This window comes from Mus caroli, chromosome 4 (genome assembly GCF_900094665.2).
Source record: "Mus caroli chromosome 4, CAROLI_EIJ_v1.1, whole genome shotgun sequence".
In the NCBI taxonomy this organism is placed as follows: domain Eukaryota; kingdom Metazoa; phylum Chordata; class Mammalia; order Rodentia; family Muridae; genus Mus; species Mus caroli.
In genome coordinates this window covers 9,273,253-9,291,969 of record NC_034573.1, presented here as the reverse complement: position 1 = coordinate 9,291,969, position 18,717 = coordinate 9,273,253, and the positions used below count along the sequence as shown (strand labels likewise).

The window sequence follows — 18,717 nt, the reverse complement described above, 5'->3', positions numbered from 1 at the left end:
AACATGGCAAAAAGTTGCCACTGACTCGAAGGCCACGCTGTCTTATAGAACTAACTTTAGGATTTTATGAGTTGTACTTTTTTTTTTAAAAAAAGAAAAGAAAAGAAAAGAAAATCAAGTTGAAAATCTTTCCTTTTAGTTTATTTCAAATTAAACCTAGATAAATATGAAGCCATTAGTTATTGAACTTCAACAAAATGATTTTAGTCACAAAGCAGGATGCCCAAACTGCATTTAGCGTATTTTAAGTGTCTTTGTATTCATAGAGAGTGCATCAATATTACACAGAGGAGCTAAGTTCCTTTCTTTCTTTCCTTCTTTCCTTCTTCCTTTCTTCCTTCCTTTCTTTCTTTCTTCCTTCCTTTCTTTCTTTCTTTCTTTCTTTCTTTCTTTCTTTCTTTCTTTCTTTCTTTCTTTCTAAATAATTGCAATTGTGCTATGGGTAGGACCTGCTACAGGAAATAAAAAATTAAAAGTAGAAAAGCGTCTTTTTCTTGAACTCTTACTAAAATAATTTGTGAATTGTAGCCCAGTATTAACATAAAAAAAGGAGTAAGATAGTTTAAAGCTGAATTGACACCCCTGAATCTCAAAGCCAAAAGAAGAGTAATCTCATAAATGTTGTACGGAAGAACATCATAGCATTTGGGTTTGCAGGGCATCTTATTCTACTTAATAATCTTCATAAATTAGAGGTTTGTGTTGAAAAACTGTTTATGGCATACTGTGAACAGTATACAAGAGATCTATCACAGTATACAAAAGGCATGGGGAAAAAGTTCAGCTACTTGTTTTCCTTTTTAGCTTTTAATCTTCAAATATTTATATCTATGAAAATTACAAAATCATTTAAATGGAATTAAATGTTTCTAATAAATTAAATTAACATAATACATTTAAAAGTGCACAAAATGTAATACTTCTTTACCAAATTTCAAGAATTTACTACTGAGAATAGTACTTGTGTGCATGTGTGTGTGTGTAGTACAGACATGTACATTCTTGTATGTGTATGAACAAGTGCGATTAGAGACTAATATTGGGTATGTTCCTCATAAGTTTCACCCTACACTTTGAGATATTTCTAAGATGATTACTCAGTGATTTCAGAGCTTTCTGATTTGCCCCTATAGTCCTGCATTACATGTCCACACTGCCACACATGGCATTTTGCCTGGGTGATGTAGATCCAAACCCAAAGACGTCTATCTCTTACACCAAACTCATCTTTTCAATTATGATTTTGAGTACAAGCCATGGGAGCTTTATTATGTCCTCAATCATAATTACTCTCAATTTTGTTTCTAGAGCATATGAAAGCACATACATTCCTTGTATGATTTCGGGATTTCCTCACTGTATATGAAAAAGATATTTTTGATTGTATCCCATACCTATTTTCTGACCCATGTAGTTTGATTTAAATGTTAAAACAAAAAGAAACTCACATGTTTATATAGACAAGAATCATCCTCTTGCTCCAGGAGTGTGAAAGTACACAGTGATCTAATGGTGTACTTTTTAATATTCAAAAAGGGGCAATTTTGTTTCCTGTTCCATTTTTCCCCTTTAGTTCCCTTCACTTCTAAAGCCAGAGTTAATGAATTAACTAATCAATTAATTAACTTAATTTACATTAAAATGTTTAGATGACTTTCAATCATCTCTCATAATTTCAGGTTTTTTATAAATCTGTTTATTTCCTAAAAGAATCATGCAGCCTTCCTAGAGATCTAGAAAAGGGCTTTAAGTCAATAAGACTCAACTTTTTTTTTAAAGATATTTTCTTTATATACATTTCAAATGCTATCCCAAAAGTTCCCTATACCCTCCCTCCGACTGCTCCCCTCCCGACCCACTCACTACTGCTTCTTGGCCCTGGCATTCCCCTGTACTGGGGCATATAAAGTTTGCAATACCAAGGGGCCTCTCTTCCCAGTGATGGCCGACTAGGCCTTCTTCTCCTACATATGCAGTAGAGATATAAGCTCTGGGGGTACTGGTTAGTTAATATTTTTGTTCCACCTATAAGGTTGAAGACCCCTTCAGCTCCTTGGGTGCTTTCTCTAGCTTCTCCATTGGGGGCCCTGTGTTCCATCTTATAGATGACTATGAGCATCCACTTCTGTATTTGCCAGGTACTGGCATAGCCTCATATGAGACAGCTATAACAGGGTCCCTTCAGCAAAATCTTTCTGGCATATGCAATAGTGTCTGGGTTTGGTGGCTGATTATGGGTTGGATCCCTGGGTGGGGCAGTCTCTGGATAGTCCATCCTTTTGTCTGCTCCAAACTTTGTCTCTGTAACTCCTTTCATGGGTATTTTGTTCCCTATTCTAAGGAGGAATGAAGTATTCACCCATTGGTCTTCCCTCTTCTTGATTTTCTTGTGTTTTGCAAATTGTATCTTGGGTGTTCTATGTTTCTGGGCTAATATCCACTTATCATTGAGTGCATATCTAATGACTTCTTTTATGGTTGGGTTACCTCACTAAGGATGATATCTTCCAGATACATCCATTTGTCCAAGAATTTCATAAACCCATTGTTTTTAATAGCTGAGTAGTACTCCATTGTGTAAATGTACCACATTTTCTATATCCATTCCTCTGTGAAGGACATCTGGGTTCTTTCCAGCATCTGACTATTATAAATAAGGCTGCTATGAACATGTTGAACATTTTTTCAGGTGCTCTCAGCCCTTCAGTATTCCTCAGTTGAGAATTCTTTGTTTAGCTCTGTACCCCATTTTTAATGGGGTTATTTGAATTTCTGGAGTCCAGCTTCTTGAGCTCTTTGTATATATTGGATACTAGTCCCCTATCAGATTTAGGATAGGTAAAGATCCTTTCCCAATCTGTTGGTGGTCTTTTGTCTTATTGACAGAAGACTCAACTTTTAACAGAAGGGACAAAATTTCCTTCATGAATCAATAATAAAACAAAATCCTTCTAGACGCCATTTTCTAAACTTATATGTGAAGGTAAGACATCCTTCATTTCACACCCTCCATAAACTGAGATATATTCTAAATCTTTTTTATTTTAATTTTAAAATATATGAAATACTGCCTTCTGCCCAAACAGAAGAGTGAGGCTCCACTTTCTCACCAGGACAAAGCAGGGCATAATGAAATGTTGTTCTTATATAACTCCCTTTCTAAACACATGTCCAAATGAAGACACAACTTAATAGAGAAAATTCTTCATGGCATACCTACACCTCTTACTATCACTCCTCTACTGGCACAAAATGTATGGAAGATAATAGATAGGGAACCCTTATTCTTGGTTTGGTGTCTCAACCTTTCATACTTTCTATAATTTGACTGTCCTTCTACTATCCTTGTTCTCTTAGAACACCTATCCTCCATCTGAGCCCAATTATTTCTATTGAATCCCAACTGATGATGTCTTTCTCGGGATGGTTATCTTATTGTACATGAGGAATAACCAAGTGTCAGTACCTCTACCTACCTCTGGACAGCATTCTTTGTGGATGAATCTCATTCTGCTTTGCAGATACTCTCTTTGCTTGGGTTCTTTCTATTGACACACTCTTTGTTAATTCATTTCCAAGTCACTAGTTTCTGACACTAATTATTTTACAAGTGCGATTCTTTCAAACAGGTTTCCTCTACATGCTGGTGTTTGGGGCAATATGTTCCAAGCTGACTTCCCTTTCCTCTCCCTATGTTCTCTCTTATGGAACTTATCTAGTTCTCCAACAAATGTCTCTAAGGTGACTACCATAAATTTTCTTTTCAAATCACAGCATACCTCAATTACTTGACTTCTTCATCAGTATGTCTGTAGAGATGAGTCAGATATATCTGAGGCTGATCTCTTCCAAGTAGAACTCTGAACTTTTCCAACAGGCCAAGCTGTGCCCAGTTTTCTTTATCTTGTTAAGTGGTACTACTGAATTATTCTGCAGTCTATTCTCCATTCCTTCATTTTCCTCATCATACCCTCCATTCCACCTCACAGTACATCCTACCTTTTAAACATACACTGCCCGGACGGGTCCCAGTCGGCCTCCCTTAATCCTCAGAAGAAATCAGGGGTTCCGGTTACAGGCAAGCAAGGAGTTGGCAAGGGTGACAAACAAATACGGACACAAGGGAGTGTGTATCTGAATGTATTTTTCTCAAATCGAGCATGAGACTTTTAATACAGAAGAAAATAGGGAAGTTAGGTGATACATCAGCAAGGTACAATGAGGTTACTGGATGCTTAATGGCTCCTAAACAAAACAGAGGAATGCAAACATAAAGACTGGCAGGAACTGGGCAATAAAACAACTGAGACACAGTCAGCTCTATCTAAGGTCAGCTATATTCTTAGAATCCAGGTGTGAGGTCTTTACACTCCCAGGGCAAGGGCTTTCATGTCCAAGTCATGGTTCTAATTAGGGAGTTCTGCTCTAGCTAACCTTCTCATGAATAATGCAATATTCTAGTTCCTCTATCTCTCTTACAATACTAGAGGCAATTCTGAATGTTACTGAATAGGTAACATTCTTACTGAATTTCAAGCCTAGAGTTGGCTCAAGGATTACCTAGGGTATTGGTGAAGGCCAGGAAGTAAAGTTCAATTTTGCTTAGGTATTTGGCAAGTCATTGCTTGGAGGCATCTATAATAAAACAATACTGAAAGAAAGCACACAGATCCATTCGCAAGGACAAGTTTGGAGCATTCGTTATACAGGATGCCATGGTTCCAGGAGACTAGGTTTCTGTGAAATTTTCGCCTTGGGACTTCATCCAGGTTTCTAGGCCTGTCACACGAGTCACTTCTGGAGTGGGTGTATCAACACACCACTGTCACCTAGTATATATTCCTCTGAGTCAGCACTTGGCCCCTGATTATTGCAGTTACCACTTAAAGCATCTCTTTGCTGCTGCTGCTCACCCACATCTCCCCATAAGATTCACTTCTTTGTACCAGTTACTTTTCTACTGATATGGCAAAATATTATAACCAAGGCAATTTATAGAAGGATATGCTTAATTGGACTTACCGTTCCCGAGAGCTAAAGTCCATAACAGAGAGTAAAAGGCATAGAGAGATAACTAGCAATGTTACAAGTCTTTGTAAACTTTAATGCTCACACCCAATTACCCCTCTTGTCCAATATTCCCACCAAGTAGGGACCAAATACTCACGCATGAGCCAAGCTTATCAGTGTCTTATAATCAGTTCCCAGCATACTCCTAGCACTTCCAATAATTACAGCACTTTCTATTCTTTACTGTTTTGAGATAAGGCTCCTAAGTGTTATTTCAGGACCTGGAACATACTATGAGAAAGCACTGCCTCTAAGAATACTTTCCAATGGAGAATCTTTAACTCAGTCACCTCTTTACATTATTGCTCACAGATTCTAGGGGCTATTTTTATTTATTTTTAGTAGTTTGCCTAATTCTTTGCCACTGTAAGTCACCTCTAAGTATGTCAATCTTTACCCTGACATCCTTCTCACTTAGTCTCTGGCATGAATGGATATCTAGTAAATGACAATTAAATAAACAAATAGTGTTTTCATGATAACAAGAATTTTCCCACATTGCACATATGACACTGGGCTGCTAATTGGGATTCTAAATATAGAGCAAATAAATTGCATAAAATAGGTCATGTGAGAAAATAAATATTTCTTGGAGAACATGAACTTTGCATTCATTTAGCTCATAGGTCCCAATTTAGGATCCAAGGGCTACATTAATTTTGGTTTCTTTGTGATTAATTATTTAAAGGGCATTAAAATGATCTGTGCCAAAAAGCAGATCCAGCTTTAAATAGCTTCATCTATCTGAAGGCACTAGGAGACACAATTCACAAAATCTATACACAGATTATTGCAGGTTTACAGAAATATATTAATTACACTTGCTATCACACAACATGGGGAAAGGAAATATTATTTGAAGAAATTTGTAAATGATTAAAGGAGCAGCTGTTTCAAGATCCAGGTGCCAAAGAGAAAACAGAAATCTACATTTAAGACTTTCGTGAGAATTCTGTTCATCAGGATTTGACAGGCTTAGCTTCCTAATAGTCATGTGACGTGGACTTCACTTACCTCAAGAATTGTTATTTTCCCTAACTTCTACATTGTTTTCTAAGGCAGTAAGTGGAGACTTTTGAAATCCTGTGATGCTAAAGAGGAATGGATAACGGAAATATTTAATTTATAGCAGACAATAAAGAAAAATATGTATGCTAAAGAATAGTGGGATCATCGAAAAATCAAGAGGAAGAAATATCCTTTTACTGGCTTGTAGAAGGGATCCTTTATTTAAAGTAATTTCTGAGTTATGATCTGTAATATATACACATACATACATATATATCATACCTGAATGAGCACACACATACATAATCTCCTATAAAGAAGATTTGTGCAGATGAACAAATGGAAGAATGGCATCTTCCACTTTCAGCTCTGTTTTCCACCCTTGGCAGTCATTAACTTATTTATTGAACCATCTCAATCTTTTACAATAGGATGAATATTGGAGTTTTAAAAGTCATCCATAATATGTATGCAATTAACTTCTCTCTACTGCCTTTGGTACAGTACCAAGTATATACTATGCTAAGACAATAGAAAAGTTGTCAATTCAATTTTTGTTTTCTGTGATTCAGATAGGAAAAATCTATAAGGCTATGAATAATTTAAAAACCTCTGCCTCAAATACAAAATGATGGTTATAGCATTACATAGGTTTGTCAAGTACATTGGAGAAATTCTACACTGCTTTTTTTACTTCCACTAAACACCATGCCCTAAGTAGTCATTATCAATCAGTTGCAATTAAGAACAGGAAATAAAGCCAAGCTGCTGTACAGTTGTAGAAGAGATTTAGCGTGATCGAAAGGATGGGTGAAGAGCCAAGATAATGTAATTAAATCAAGAGTTGGATCTCAAATTCACCTTCTCTACCTTAAGAGTTGAAAATAGTAATACATGTGTTAGACATATTAGAAAAATTATAGTATCATGGATGAAACCATGCATTGTGTATTGTGTGCTCTACATGTTACTATTCATTCTTTAGGTTATTTGAGATATTACTGTTCTGAGTCATATGATGCACATATAATTTGACAGGACATAAAGAAAAAAGATATTGTTCACCTATAAGGAGAACAATATCAGCTAGTGACCAACAAAATGAGAAATTAACATTCTTAACATATGAAATAATGCTAAGTGGTGAGAGGTACCACACTTGTATATGCTATAACCTAAAACTACAGTGTGTTTGAAGACAGAAGAAAAAATATGATGTCCCAAAAATATGTAGAAAAAGTTTCAAAAAGAGCCCACAGGGAGGAAGAACATCATTGTCTTCTGTCCTGCAAAGCACTTTTCTTTGCAGATGGAACATCTGTTCCAGGCATGCTGATTATATGTGCTCCTGTATGGCTTTTGAGGAAAGATAGATAAGCACTTTTACTTTAATAACAAGAAAACTTCTCCTTTCCCTTTTTACTCATGCTTTATACAGGAGTATTAACATCTCTTTCCAGAAGGCCTTACTTTGTAAACTAGGTGTGGTGGTTTGAATAGGCATGCCCCCTCCCCTCACCATAGATTCATATCTGAATGCTTGGTCTATAAGGACTGGCAGTATTAGGAGGTGGGGTTTGTTGCAGAAAGTGTGTCATTGGAAGCGGGTGTTGAGGTCTCCTATGATCAAGTTATTCCCACTATGGCACACTCCTCCTGCTGCCTCTGGATCAAAATGTAGAGCATGTGGCTCACCCAGTACCATGTCTGCCTGAATGCTGCGATACTTCCTGCCGTGATTATAGTGGACTAAACCTCTGACAATAAAAGCCAGCCCCAATGAAATGTGATCCTTCAAAAAACTTGCCTTGGTCATGGTGTCTCTTCACAGCAATGAAACTCTAAGACACGAGTTTAGAGCTTTCTTTCTCTGTGTCTGAGTTACTGCTGGGGTTCTTGCTCCTGAACTCCTTATTTCTGTTGCTGCTGCTGCTGCTGTTGTTGTTGTTTTTACTGTTGTTACTGTTACTGTTGTTGTTTGTTTGTTTTGGAATGAGGATAATGCACACTTAAGTCTTGCATTTAATTTTCCACCTGATTGATAAAGTCCTTGTCACATCTGCAGCCCATGATTTCTTTGCTGGAGCTAACAATGGAAAGATGAACAATACAGCCACATTTAAATGGAGTTTTACAAGTATATGTATGTATTTCACACATCCTTTAGATTAATTGTACTTATTTTCATTTTGTGGACAAAGACATTTAAATTAATTAAGAAGTTGTTCAAAGTCCACTGATAGGACACAGTAGAAATCCAGGCTGCCTCCTCCCTCCCTCTTTCTTTCCCTCCCCTTTTCCTTCTCTCCTTCCTTTCTTCTTCCTTAATTCCTTCCTTCCTTTATGCATATCCTCATATAGAAGAATAAAAATAGTTTCAAGCCTCTCACCATGTACATAATCAATTAAAATAAATATAAGCTCTAAAACTTTGAAATTGCTAAAGGAAAATATAGGTAAAGCACTTCAAGATATGAACATGCATAAGGATTTTCTGTGAAGTATCAGATAGGACAAGAAATATTACCAAGAATTAACAGATGGGACTACAAGAAATTAAAAATCCTCATAGCATAAGAAACTAGCAATAGAATAAACAAAGCCTATAGGATATGAGAAAATGTTTTGCAATTCTGCCTCAGGTAATAAAATAGTATCTAGAATATATAAAGAACAATTAAACACAAATTGAATATAAAAATCTCTCCAAATAATCTACTCAATAAATGAGCCAGTGAAGTGAACATATAGTTCTCAAAATAAGTAACATGCAAATCCAATGCATTATTTAGAAAATATTTAAAATTGTCTTCCATTAGGAAATATAAGTTAAATCTGCTTTAATAGTCCATCTTACCCTAGGCAGAATGAACATCATCAAGAAAACAAATAACAAGGAATTATGGTGACTGTGTAGGAAAAGAAAGTCCTGTGTACTGATGATGAGTATTGGTGATGGTTCTATGATAATTAATATTGAGGTTTGGCAAAGAATATGAAAATAGAATTAGTATAAGACCAAAGTAGATCACTCGTGTGTGTATATACCCAGTGGATGCTAAGTCAATATACTACAGAGATACATGCACATGTGTGTTGATGGCTGCCACAACCACAGTAGCCAACTTATGGCACCACTTAAATGGCTATCAACAGATGAATGAATAAAGAAAATTTGGATACAAACACAATAAAAGTTTTATTTATCCATAAAGGATAAAGGAGTGATGACATTTTCAGTAGAAAAAAAATGGCTAGAACTTGTAATCGTTATTTTAAGTGAAATGCAGTAGAACTAGAGAGATAGACACCATATGTTTCTATTATGTGTGTAAACTAGATAAAAATGTGTGTGTGTAGGTCATTAATAGAGATTGTGATGGGAAGGAGAAAACATTAAGGAAGGAGAGAGCAGGAAATAAGAAGGGAATGTGATGTGAGATTTGGAGAGAGGATTATTAGAGGCAAATAAAGGCAGCAGCAGAGGGTGGCAGTGTCCACAGAGGAGTGGGAGAGACAAGAACAATGTATAATGACACACATGTACAAACTGCCATAGAAACACAATATTTTATATGTGAACTCATAAATAACACTAAAACCATGGGTAGAAGGTAGGAAGAATCATGTAAATGTCACAAGGAAACCCATCATCCTGTACAATTCACAAACGAGTTAAAATGTATAAAAAATTAAAGTGATAACATAAATGAAAAGAAAAAAATTTTAAAATGATAGAAATTTGAATTCCTAAGAATGGTTGACAGTCAATGACACACACACATAGCTTCCTCAGGCATAATTTCGCCTCTTTGTTATTACCTAGGAACATGCAGCGCAAGAGGATAGACTTTCTGACTATAATAATCACTTGCTGTTAATTACAAACGGAACAGAAATGCTGGTAATATTCGAGACTTGTGCTCTGCATAAAACTGGAAATTACTGCTATTACTCTTGTTTGCTCCGAGACTATTGGGTCATAGATGCTAATTAGCAGTTCATAGCCCTCCTACAGAGGGAAATCTCATTACTGTGTGAAACTGTCTTAGTAGTCAAACCCAACATTCAGGGCACTCTGACCACTTTTGTTTGAGCAATTATAAGGTGTAATAAAACAAAAGAATTACTTTGTGTGTGTGTGTGTGTGTGTGTGTGAGAGAGAGAGAGAGAGACAGAGAGACAGAGAGTCAGAGAGACAGAGAGATAGACAGAAACAGACAGAGAGAGAGAAAAACCATAAAGGCTAACACACACGGTCTCCTATTTGCTCACTAGCTCAACACACCTTGTCATGCTTTGAGACTCATAGCTAATGTTGAGGGACTGATTAAAAATAACAACAAATGACCAAAGTTCTCACCAACATAGAACAGAGATCAGAGTCTCAATCTAAAAACCTGCTCCCCAGACAAGAACCTAAAGCACACAAGAATGTGTGGTGTAAGAAAAGTGAGAATGGTTTGAGTATATATATATATATATATATATATATATATGCATAATAAAGTTCACAGTTGTGCTTGAATATAGCTATACCTCTATTCATAATTGATACAAATAAGTAGAAAAATAAAAACACTGTCTTTAATATATGCAAATACTTATATAAGACATTTCTTGGTTTTATTTTGGTATATTTTAAATTGTAATATGCATATTTAGCATATATGTGTATACTTGAATAACAGTATGTTGACAAAAGAACATATTAAAACTGCAGTCTGAATTTAATGATTCCTACTAAGCAAAATATATTATATCATGTATTAAGTCCCAGCTACTTAGTCAAATTAGGTTTTGAATTGAAGTTTTAGGAATGCTTTCTCTGAAAAAAAAAGTTTAAAAAGGCTTTTCTTTGTTTAAATTTTAACTCTGGAACTCACATGACAATGTCATGAATGCATACCTAAGCCCTTGGGACCAAACATCCCTTAGCAGTGAACTCAGAGGCCAAGGAAAGGCTCAGAGCTGGAGGAGTAAATGCATTCTTTAAGGAAGGCCTGCGCTTTCTTCTCAATGTAACAATGGCTCCCTCCTTTTAATTAAGCTTTTTACTTTTACCAGAAAAGAGACATCCATTTTCATCTGTGAAAGAAAAATTACTTAAAGGAGTAATAACTTGAAAAAATTGGGAGAGGGAATCTGCCTTCTTTGTATAGCGTCCGACATTTCATGCAGCTCAAAATACTTTTGATCTACTGATTTAATGTCCAGCATTAAATATAGTTCAGATTCAAATATGAATGAACTATGATTTCAATAATTGAGTGAAAGAAAGAATTGGGGATTGAGGACGGCACAGTAGGGGAAACAAGCTAATGTCACCTTGAATCAGTAGTAGTAGGTGGTAGGGATTTCTTAGATAGGTGAAACTCAGAGAACCCTGGACAGACTCCATGCTTCAATATAAAGCTTTGCTGTTCTCTAGAATGGAATTCACTCTCTATAAGAGAAATTTCAGATCATGCTTTGACCCACTGTTGAGTCATGCATGCACCACAGTCTCTTTTTGAAAACAGGTAGCTGGTATGACCATGGTATATCTGGCACCTGTCAAGAGAATAATCAGACACCACTGTTTTATTTCAGTGTAGTGCATGCTACTTGGAAACTCATTAGAAAATTAAATGTGAAAGTAAATAACTCATTCCTATAAGAGATAGTAATAGATTTGGTTAGCATTTACGTGTCTTTCTGTGTTCTTCACCCACATAGCTATAAGTCACTATTTAAACAGCTCAAATCTTGCAGAGGTCAGAGATATTTTTAGGACTGAATTTTCACAGTAACTCAGAGAGGACACTGTAAGACTGCACACTTGCACGCACGTGTATTCTCTCCCTCCACTAACTGTCCCAACCTTTCTATCAATAGCAGCCATTCCTCAGATTTCATGGAGCTCTACAGTGAAAGGCTACTTTTCTCCCTCTAAGTTATAAGCAGAGTAAGTTAGAGGTTTTCAGAACTTTAGAGTTTTTGATTGATGGATTCATTAAGTCACCTTTTCAAATGCTTTAAATATTTTATGTACAATTTGCATGCTGGAATTTTAAGGACTTAAAAAAGTTTAGTGCTTAAGAAAAGGTCAAACTGATCACTTTGGAGTCTGGAAGATGCAGAATGCACACACTGGGAGGAAGGGGGAGTTTCCAGTCTCATTCTCCTGCATGGAACAGTTTGTGTCCCCGAGCTTCCTCGGTTGTTCAGTTGAAAGCATGTAAGAGTGTTTCGTGAGATTTTAAAATTTGACATCTTCAAAAGGGTTTCTGATTACACTTGGGTAGATTTGGAAACTAGTCAGCAGTATGAGTGGGTACTAAAGAATACACAGGGCTGTGTAGTCTTTCTCACATGAACCCTGCTACTCAAATACTCCATTCTCTAATATAATCTGAAATCAATCATTGGCATATAGGCCAGTCTCTCCCTTTCCAAGACTATAAACTCTGCTTATATATTCTGCTTAGCCAAGTTAGAGCATTCTGTTTGTTGATTTAAGGGAACACACATTATCTGGGAACACATGAGAAAGCAGAGAACGAGAGAAAACAAGACACTCAATTGATAAGCACTGTCATTGTTTGTTTTCTCTCAACAATGAATGCTTCCAATATATACATCTCCTGACCACCTTCTCTTATCTCTTAAACTACTTTGACTTTTTTTGAGAATTTATGAAGAAAAATAATATTACAAAAGATGGGGTCAATCAGCTGATACAAATTAAGCATGAACTAAAAGAACAAAGAGAAATAGAACATTAGACAAAATGATCATTTATCTTTCCTACTAAGATCACGTGGCATAGGCAGAAGAGAGGAGGCAAATCTATATCCTGGCACAAATTACAGGACAAATTATATAAACTAGAATTTTTTTTTTAAAGAATCTAACACAATAACAAAGAAATCTTACTTTCAATGGCCAACCAATTAATGTGACCCCACATCAACTTGGCTCACGCATGTAGAATCTTAAGCAGGGGCCTGGGATAGTGACTGAGGGTGCTCAAGACATTGAACAGAGAACATTAATGATACATTGACTTTCATCCTTATTAAAATCCGAAGCAATGTCTATGCATCTCTCTGTTGGTGAGACCACCCTCCTGCTGCACACAGCAGTGCATTCCTGCCCTTGTTCTCAGTTCTTAATTTGTAGTTGAAAGTATCTCTGTGTTGAGCCAGATGCTTCCAGTGCCTAAGCTAACTGTGATAAATTGGGCACTTGAGAAACAGGATAAAGTCTTTCAAATAGAGCTCAGCATAGAAGCCCTCTACACCTCATATAAACACAGAGGTAGAGAACCAGAGTCTACCAAAAAGCAGGGAGAGATTTTCATGATTTTATATCCCACACTCTATCCTTAATTGCACCCAAAATGTACTTTAATTTACAAAATTCTCACCATTTCCCACCAAATACCTCTTTAGAAAATTCTCTTCTGGATAGAGCTATGTATATTTAAAATAATAAATATCTTTGTGTCCAGAGGTAGTGGGTAGTTACCAAATGTACCATAGTGGTTGTGACTCCGTGATGTTAATATATGCGCATAAGGGAGGCACCCAGGGAGCGCTAACTAAATGTTGCCAGATTGACTACAGTAGTCTTAACCTGCCTTAAACGAGGACCTATTCGTTGTCAATTTGGAAAACACACTACTGGGCTATTGAAATATTTTTGTTCTAAAATTCTCAACAATTGGTAATAAATAAAACTAAAAAATCCTTACATGGCTCCAGAGACTTCACCTGGCTGAGGCTGGCAAACAACAGATAGGAAGTACACAGAGATGTATGCACACATTGGAAGATGGGGCCAAGTGGCCTGTGCTCTATGATAGGAAAAGTGAAGCACCCTACAAGTGGAGCACGTTTATTTATATAACTGTTGAATAGAGATGTGGGGATATTGCCTGTAGCTGAATAAGGAGGCAGGTAATAATATACTGATTATAAAAAATATGTGCAGGGCTTATAATATATAGCTGGAGCAAGATGTGAACCCTTTGGGTCTGAGACTTGGTTCTTTTGTGTTCCCATGTGTGCCCATGTCAATAGTACATATTCACTCAGGACTTTCTCTACTCCTGACAGGACTCTAAGTCAGCATACTACAGAAACATCTGCTCATCCCTGTTCCCTGAGGCACTATCATGAAGAGTTGAGTTATAGAATCAGCCTAGGTGTCCATCAAGAGATGACTGAATAAAAAAGATGTCTCTGTCTCTCTTTGTTTCTCTGTCTCTCTGTCTCTCTGCCTCTCTCTCTCTCTCTCTCTCTCTCTCTCTCTCNCACACACACACACACACACACACACATACACAGAGTGAAATTTGATTCAGCTACAAAAGAGTGAATAAAATGTTACTTTACAGGGAACTTTTGGGCATAATATTTTGTTAAGCTAGACTAGTCAGATTCAGAAAAATAAATATATTTTCTTTCATATATAGAATCCATATTGAAATACATACACATAAACACATACAATAGGGAATTAGAAAGGGACATGAGAGGGGAATAGGAGTGAATATGTGATAAACACTTAGGAACATTTCATTATAAGAGCAACTATTTTGTATATGATTATGTACATCACTTGGTGACAGTCCCCTTACCCCTGCCACCCTTTATTCTCTAGTAAAGATAACTAAATGCTCTTTGACAATAGAGGCTTCAAGGAGAACTAATCTAAGCTGTCAGTTGAGAGGTGTTCAGGTTAAACTTCTAACACAAAAAATTTGGGAGGATATTTGAAAGGAAAAGAGGGACTCAAAAAAAACCAGCATGGACCCTCGAACACTAATTACAGTATAATAGTTGTTAACACTCTGCTGTGTTCAGCATTATGTTGAGTGCCCTAGTGACACTTGGTACTTGGTTATGCTTTTATGCCTTGCTGATAATTCTGTGAATAGGGGATTATCTACCACTGACCCACGTGCTGCCTTAAATAATCCTAAAGCTACCATCTGCTGTGTCCCAGTGAACTTTCAGCAAGTTGTCCAAAAACTTCTAGGAAAGGTATGGGAGTCTAAGCAGGATGAAGCAAGCCCTGTCCTTAGAGCTAACATATGTCTCAGAGGAAAATGCTCCAATCATAAACACTATCTTAGTTCTCCAAGTGACTCTCAATCTTGTCCTCCTGTGGAGAAAATTGGAAGTTCCTGGGGAGGGAAGGAAACCGGGCTTACCCCTCTCAGCACGGCAAGCTGTCTTTTCTTCTGTTGACTGCGGACACAATCCTGTAATATATTTCATAGGATGTCAAACTTTATCAAACACGTCTTTTATTTGTCACAATTCTGCCACTTGCTCTCCCTTCTCGGTTTTTCTGATCTTTGCCATCTCCCTGTTTCCTAATTCCTGGCAACGTTTTGTTTCTTATGGCAGTTCTGTAGGCTAAATGTGCTGCATTTATTCCCTTATGTTCCGTTTTGTAACAGAGTCTAATTTGTCCTCCTCCTTTTGTTTTCATGAACATCTGCCCCCTCACAGACTGTTGAAGCCATTTAAAATAAGATAATCTGCCAGGTGCAAGCAAATCTGCACCACCGCACCCCTGCATGAGCAGAGTGTCCTCTCAGAACTGTCAGCTCTGTGATGACCGAGCCAACAACAGCTATTTTTAATCAATGGAGATATAATAGAAAGATTTTACAAAGGATTTATTTTTACTTGTGTGTGTGTGTGTGTATGCTTGTGCATGTGCACACATGTATGCCATGTATATACTACAGAAGCCAGAGAAGGCATTGGGTTCTAGTGAGCTGGAGTTACAGGTGCTTGCAAGGCAGCTGCAGAGGTTCTGGGAGGTGATCTCACTCTATCCGCTGACAGCAGTAGTTTTAATAGACCACTTCTTGTGATGCCCATTTCTTACCTTGAGGTCCCCTTTGTCTTAGCCTAAAACTACTTATGCTTTGGGATGAGATGTTAGCCAGACCTCAGGTCTTTTCAAACTTCACGGTCCTCTATTTACAGTGTAAGTAAAGAATGGAGTCTTGGCAAGGAGTCACACAGCACAGATTGCAAATTCAACCTGCAGTGCAGGACAGGCTTCTCACATCCTAGGTTTGGTATGCTGCATTGCTAAATCAAAGTAAATATAAATGGTTATTTAAAAAGCAGCTATTCAAAAGGAGATAGGTGGAATTTAAGATGGAAAACATCAACCCTCTACTTAGTGTCTATTTTAATTTTATTTGCTTACTCATAGTCATATATAGTGTACATTGCATATGTGTGGGAGTATATATTTGCATATGCTTTCTACCTTGCATGGAAGCTGGGCCTCCATCTTGGGTGTCTTTCTCTCCTACTCTCCACCTTAGTTTTTGAGACAGGGGCTCCTATTGAACCTGGAGTTCCCCTTTCAGTTGTACTGAATGGCTGGCAAGCACTGAGTCTCCATTTCTTCTCTCACACTGCAATGGAGTTACAGAAAGATGTCTCCACAGCTGAGTTTTACACAGGGGTGGGCTGGGATGGGTGGGGGTTCCACCTCCCACTGAGCCATCTCCAAGCCTCAGTTTTTAAATTGTTTTATTTGCCATACAAGGCAACAGGTTTCCTTGTGACCTGTTCACACATGACATTGCATGTCACTCCCTTTTTAGAGTGCTTTCAAATGATCACTGGAAGGGTGGGTGATGCATGATAAGATTTCCTGAGTGCTAAAACCAGGCCTGGTAGAGCGTCACAGGAAAATATGTCGGCTATTTTCTAAGATATTATGATTTTCAATCCCAACAAGACATGAAGAAGGGTTTTTTTTTTCCCCATAAGCAGATCATTAACCCATCAAAATTCTATCTGCCTGGTTGTTGCAGAGACACCTGAATGCCTATCCACCTTGTAGAATATCCATAGTCTAATGTCCACAAACAAGCTGTAAAACCCCAAGAAGCGATATAAACACAAAATCCCATTATTAACCAGCAGTAAAAATTAATGTACTTCAAAAATGCTCATTTTGGGTCTGTACTTCAATAGAACTAGTTATTAGAATACCAATCCCCTTTAAAGAATTTAGATATACTTATTGAAGCTTTAACTTATTTGAAAGCTTTATTGTTTTGTAGTATTATATAATCATTTAGTCGATTGGTTACTTTCCTGTTGTGTTTCAATTAAGAGGAAGAAAGGATGCCTAAAAATATTAGACTAGGCTTGATCTAAAACCTTCTGTGACATCCAAATTTTGGGGTTTGTCACTTCAGCTTTCATGGTACTAAGCAGTAATCTATCCTTTAATGCATTTTACTTCATCTATAATTCTGGATATTAAAAACCAAAAAGTAGAGCTGCATATTGTTATTTACTGTGGGTACAGGTTCTAAAAATCCTCAGGGCACAGTGACTAGCGAGTTCTAGAGCCTTGCTTCTGGGGGAAATACAAGGTTAGGGTCATCAGCCCATCAATTCTTTACTTTGATTTATGTCTAAAACCATGTATTTTATAACTTTTCTTTACCTAACATTGTATCTTTTCTTTATCTAGCATTGCTTCTTCTTCATAGGCATTTTGCAAGGCTCTTATGCTGAAGGTAAAAAGACAAAAGGCAAAACAGGAACCCAGGACTCAAAACATAATGAGAAACATGAAGTAGTGGTCTATGTAAATCTGGCAGAGGACAGACAAACAGGGTACAGCCTGACAGATAAGGTACAGCCTGACAAACAGGGTACAGCCTGATAGATAGGGTCCAGCCTGAGAGTACAGCCTGACAGATAAGGTACAGCCTGACAGATAAGGTACAGCCTGACAGATAGGGTCCAGCCGGAGAGTACAGCCTGCCCCATCCCAGCTGAGAGCAGGCATACAGTGCTTTACCGCTGGGCAAACCTAGTGATTACTGCAGAAGAGTCAGTGCTTTGGGCTTTCAAGACCATTCTGCAGCTATGCACAAAAAGCTGATCAGAGTGGACTCTGAATGGCGAAGCTGGTCTGGAATTCCTGAGACTGTCTGTGAGGTACGAAGGACTTAGTGGATGGTTGTGTTGTCTGTGTGTCAAGCTTGTGTTTGCAACAGAACAATCTGAGGCTATTATCAAAGCTGTTAAGGAAACCACTCCTTACTGCTTATAATCTAAAGCCTGCCTCTCCCTCGATTAACTCCCATTTAAAGAGCTGTACTGTGATGTGTTTGCAAGATCTTTGTGCCACACAGATTAAATTATTAGTTTTGAGATATAATTTAGGAGTTAGTTCATGTAAACAAATTATTTTTATGCCCCTTTTCCATTCCCAGTTCACTGCAGCATCTCATCATTTATGGCTCAAAAAGGCATGAATCTTGCTCCACCTTGACAGATTTCATCCTATTGCCACTAAGGTAGAAACACTTTCATTTGCTGGTAGGTTATATTGGCTTTAACTTTCTATAGCCCGAAAGTGAATTTTGTGTTTAGTGCATTAAGATAGCCTAGTCTCCATCATCTAGACAGTACCCTGGATATGTCACTCACTACATGTCATCACAGTATCACGGAATGAAGACACACGTGTAAATTCGGAAATGGAACTGATTCTAGATTCCGTGATTGGGTCTAGTCATTACAAAGCCTGCCTAGCCCTCACGGCATACACCTGCTCCTCAGACTGCTGCTTTAGCATTTTGTGAATTGA

General features: G+C 37.4%; 1 pseudogene; it reads left to right on the top strand.

Annotated features, from left to right (window-relative positions):
* LOC110292393 overlaps positions 1 to 18,382 on the top strand; it is a 98,030-nt pseudogene extending 79,648 nt beyond the window's left edge.
* Positions 18,383 to 18,717: the final 335 nt, after the last annotated feature.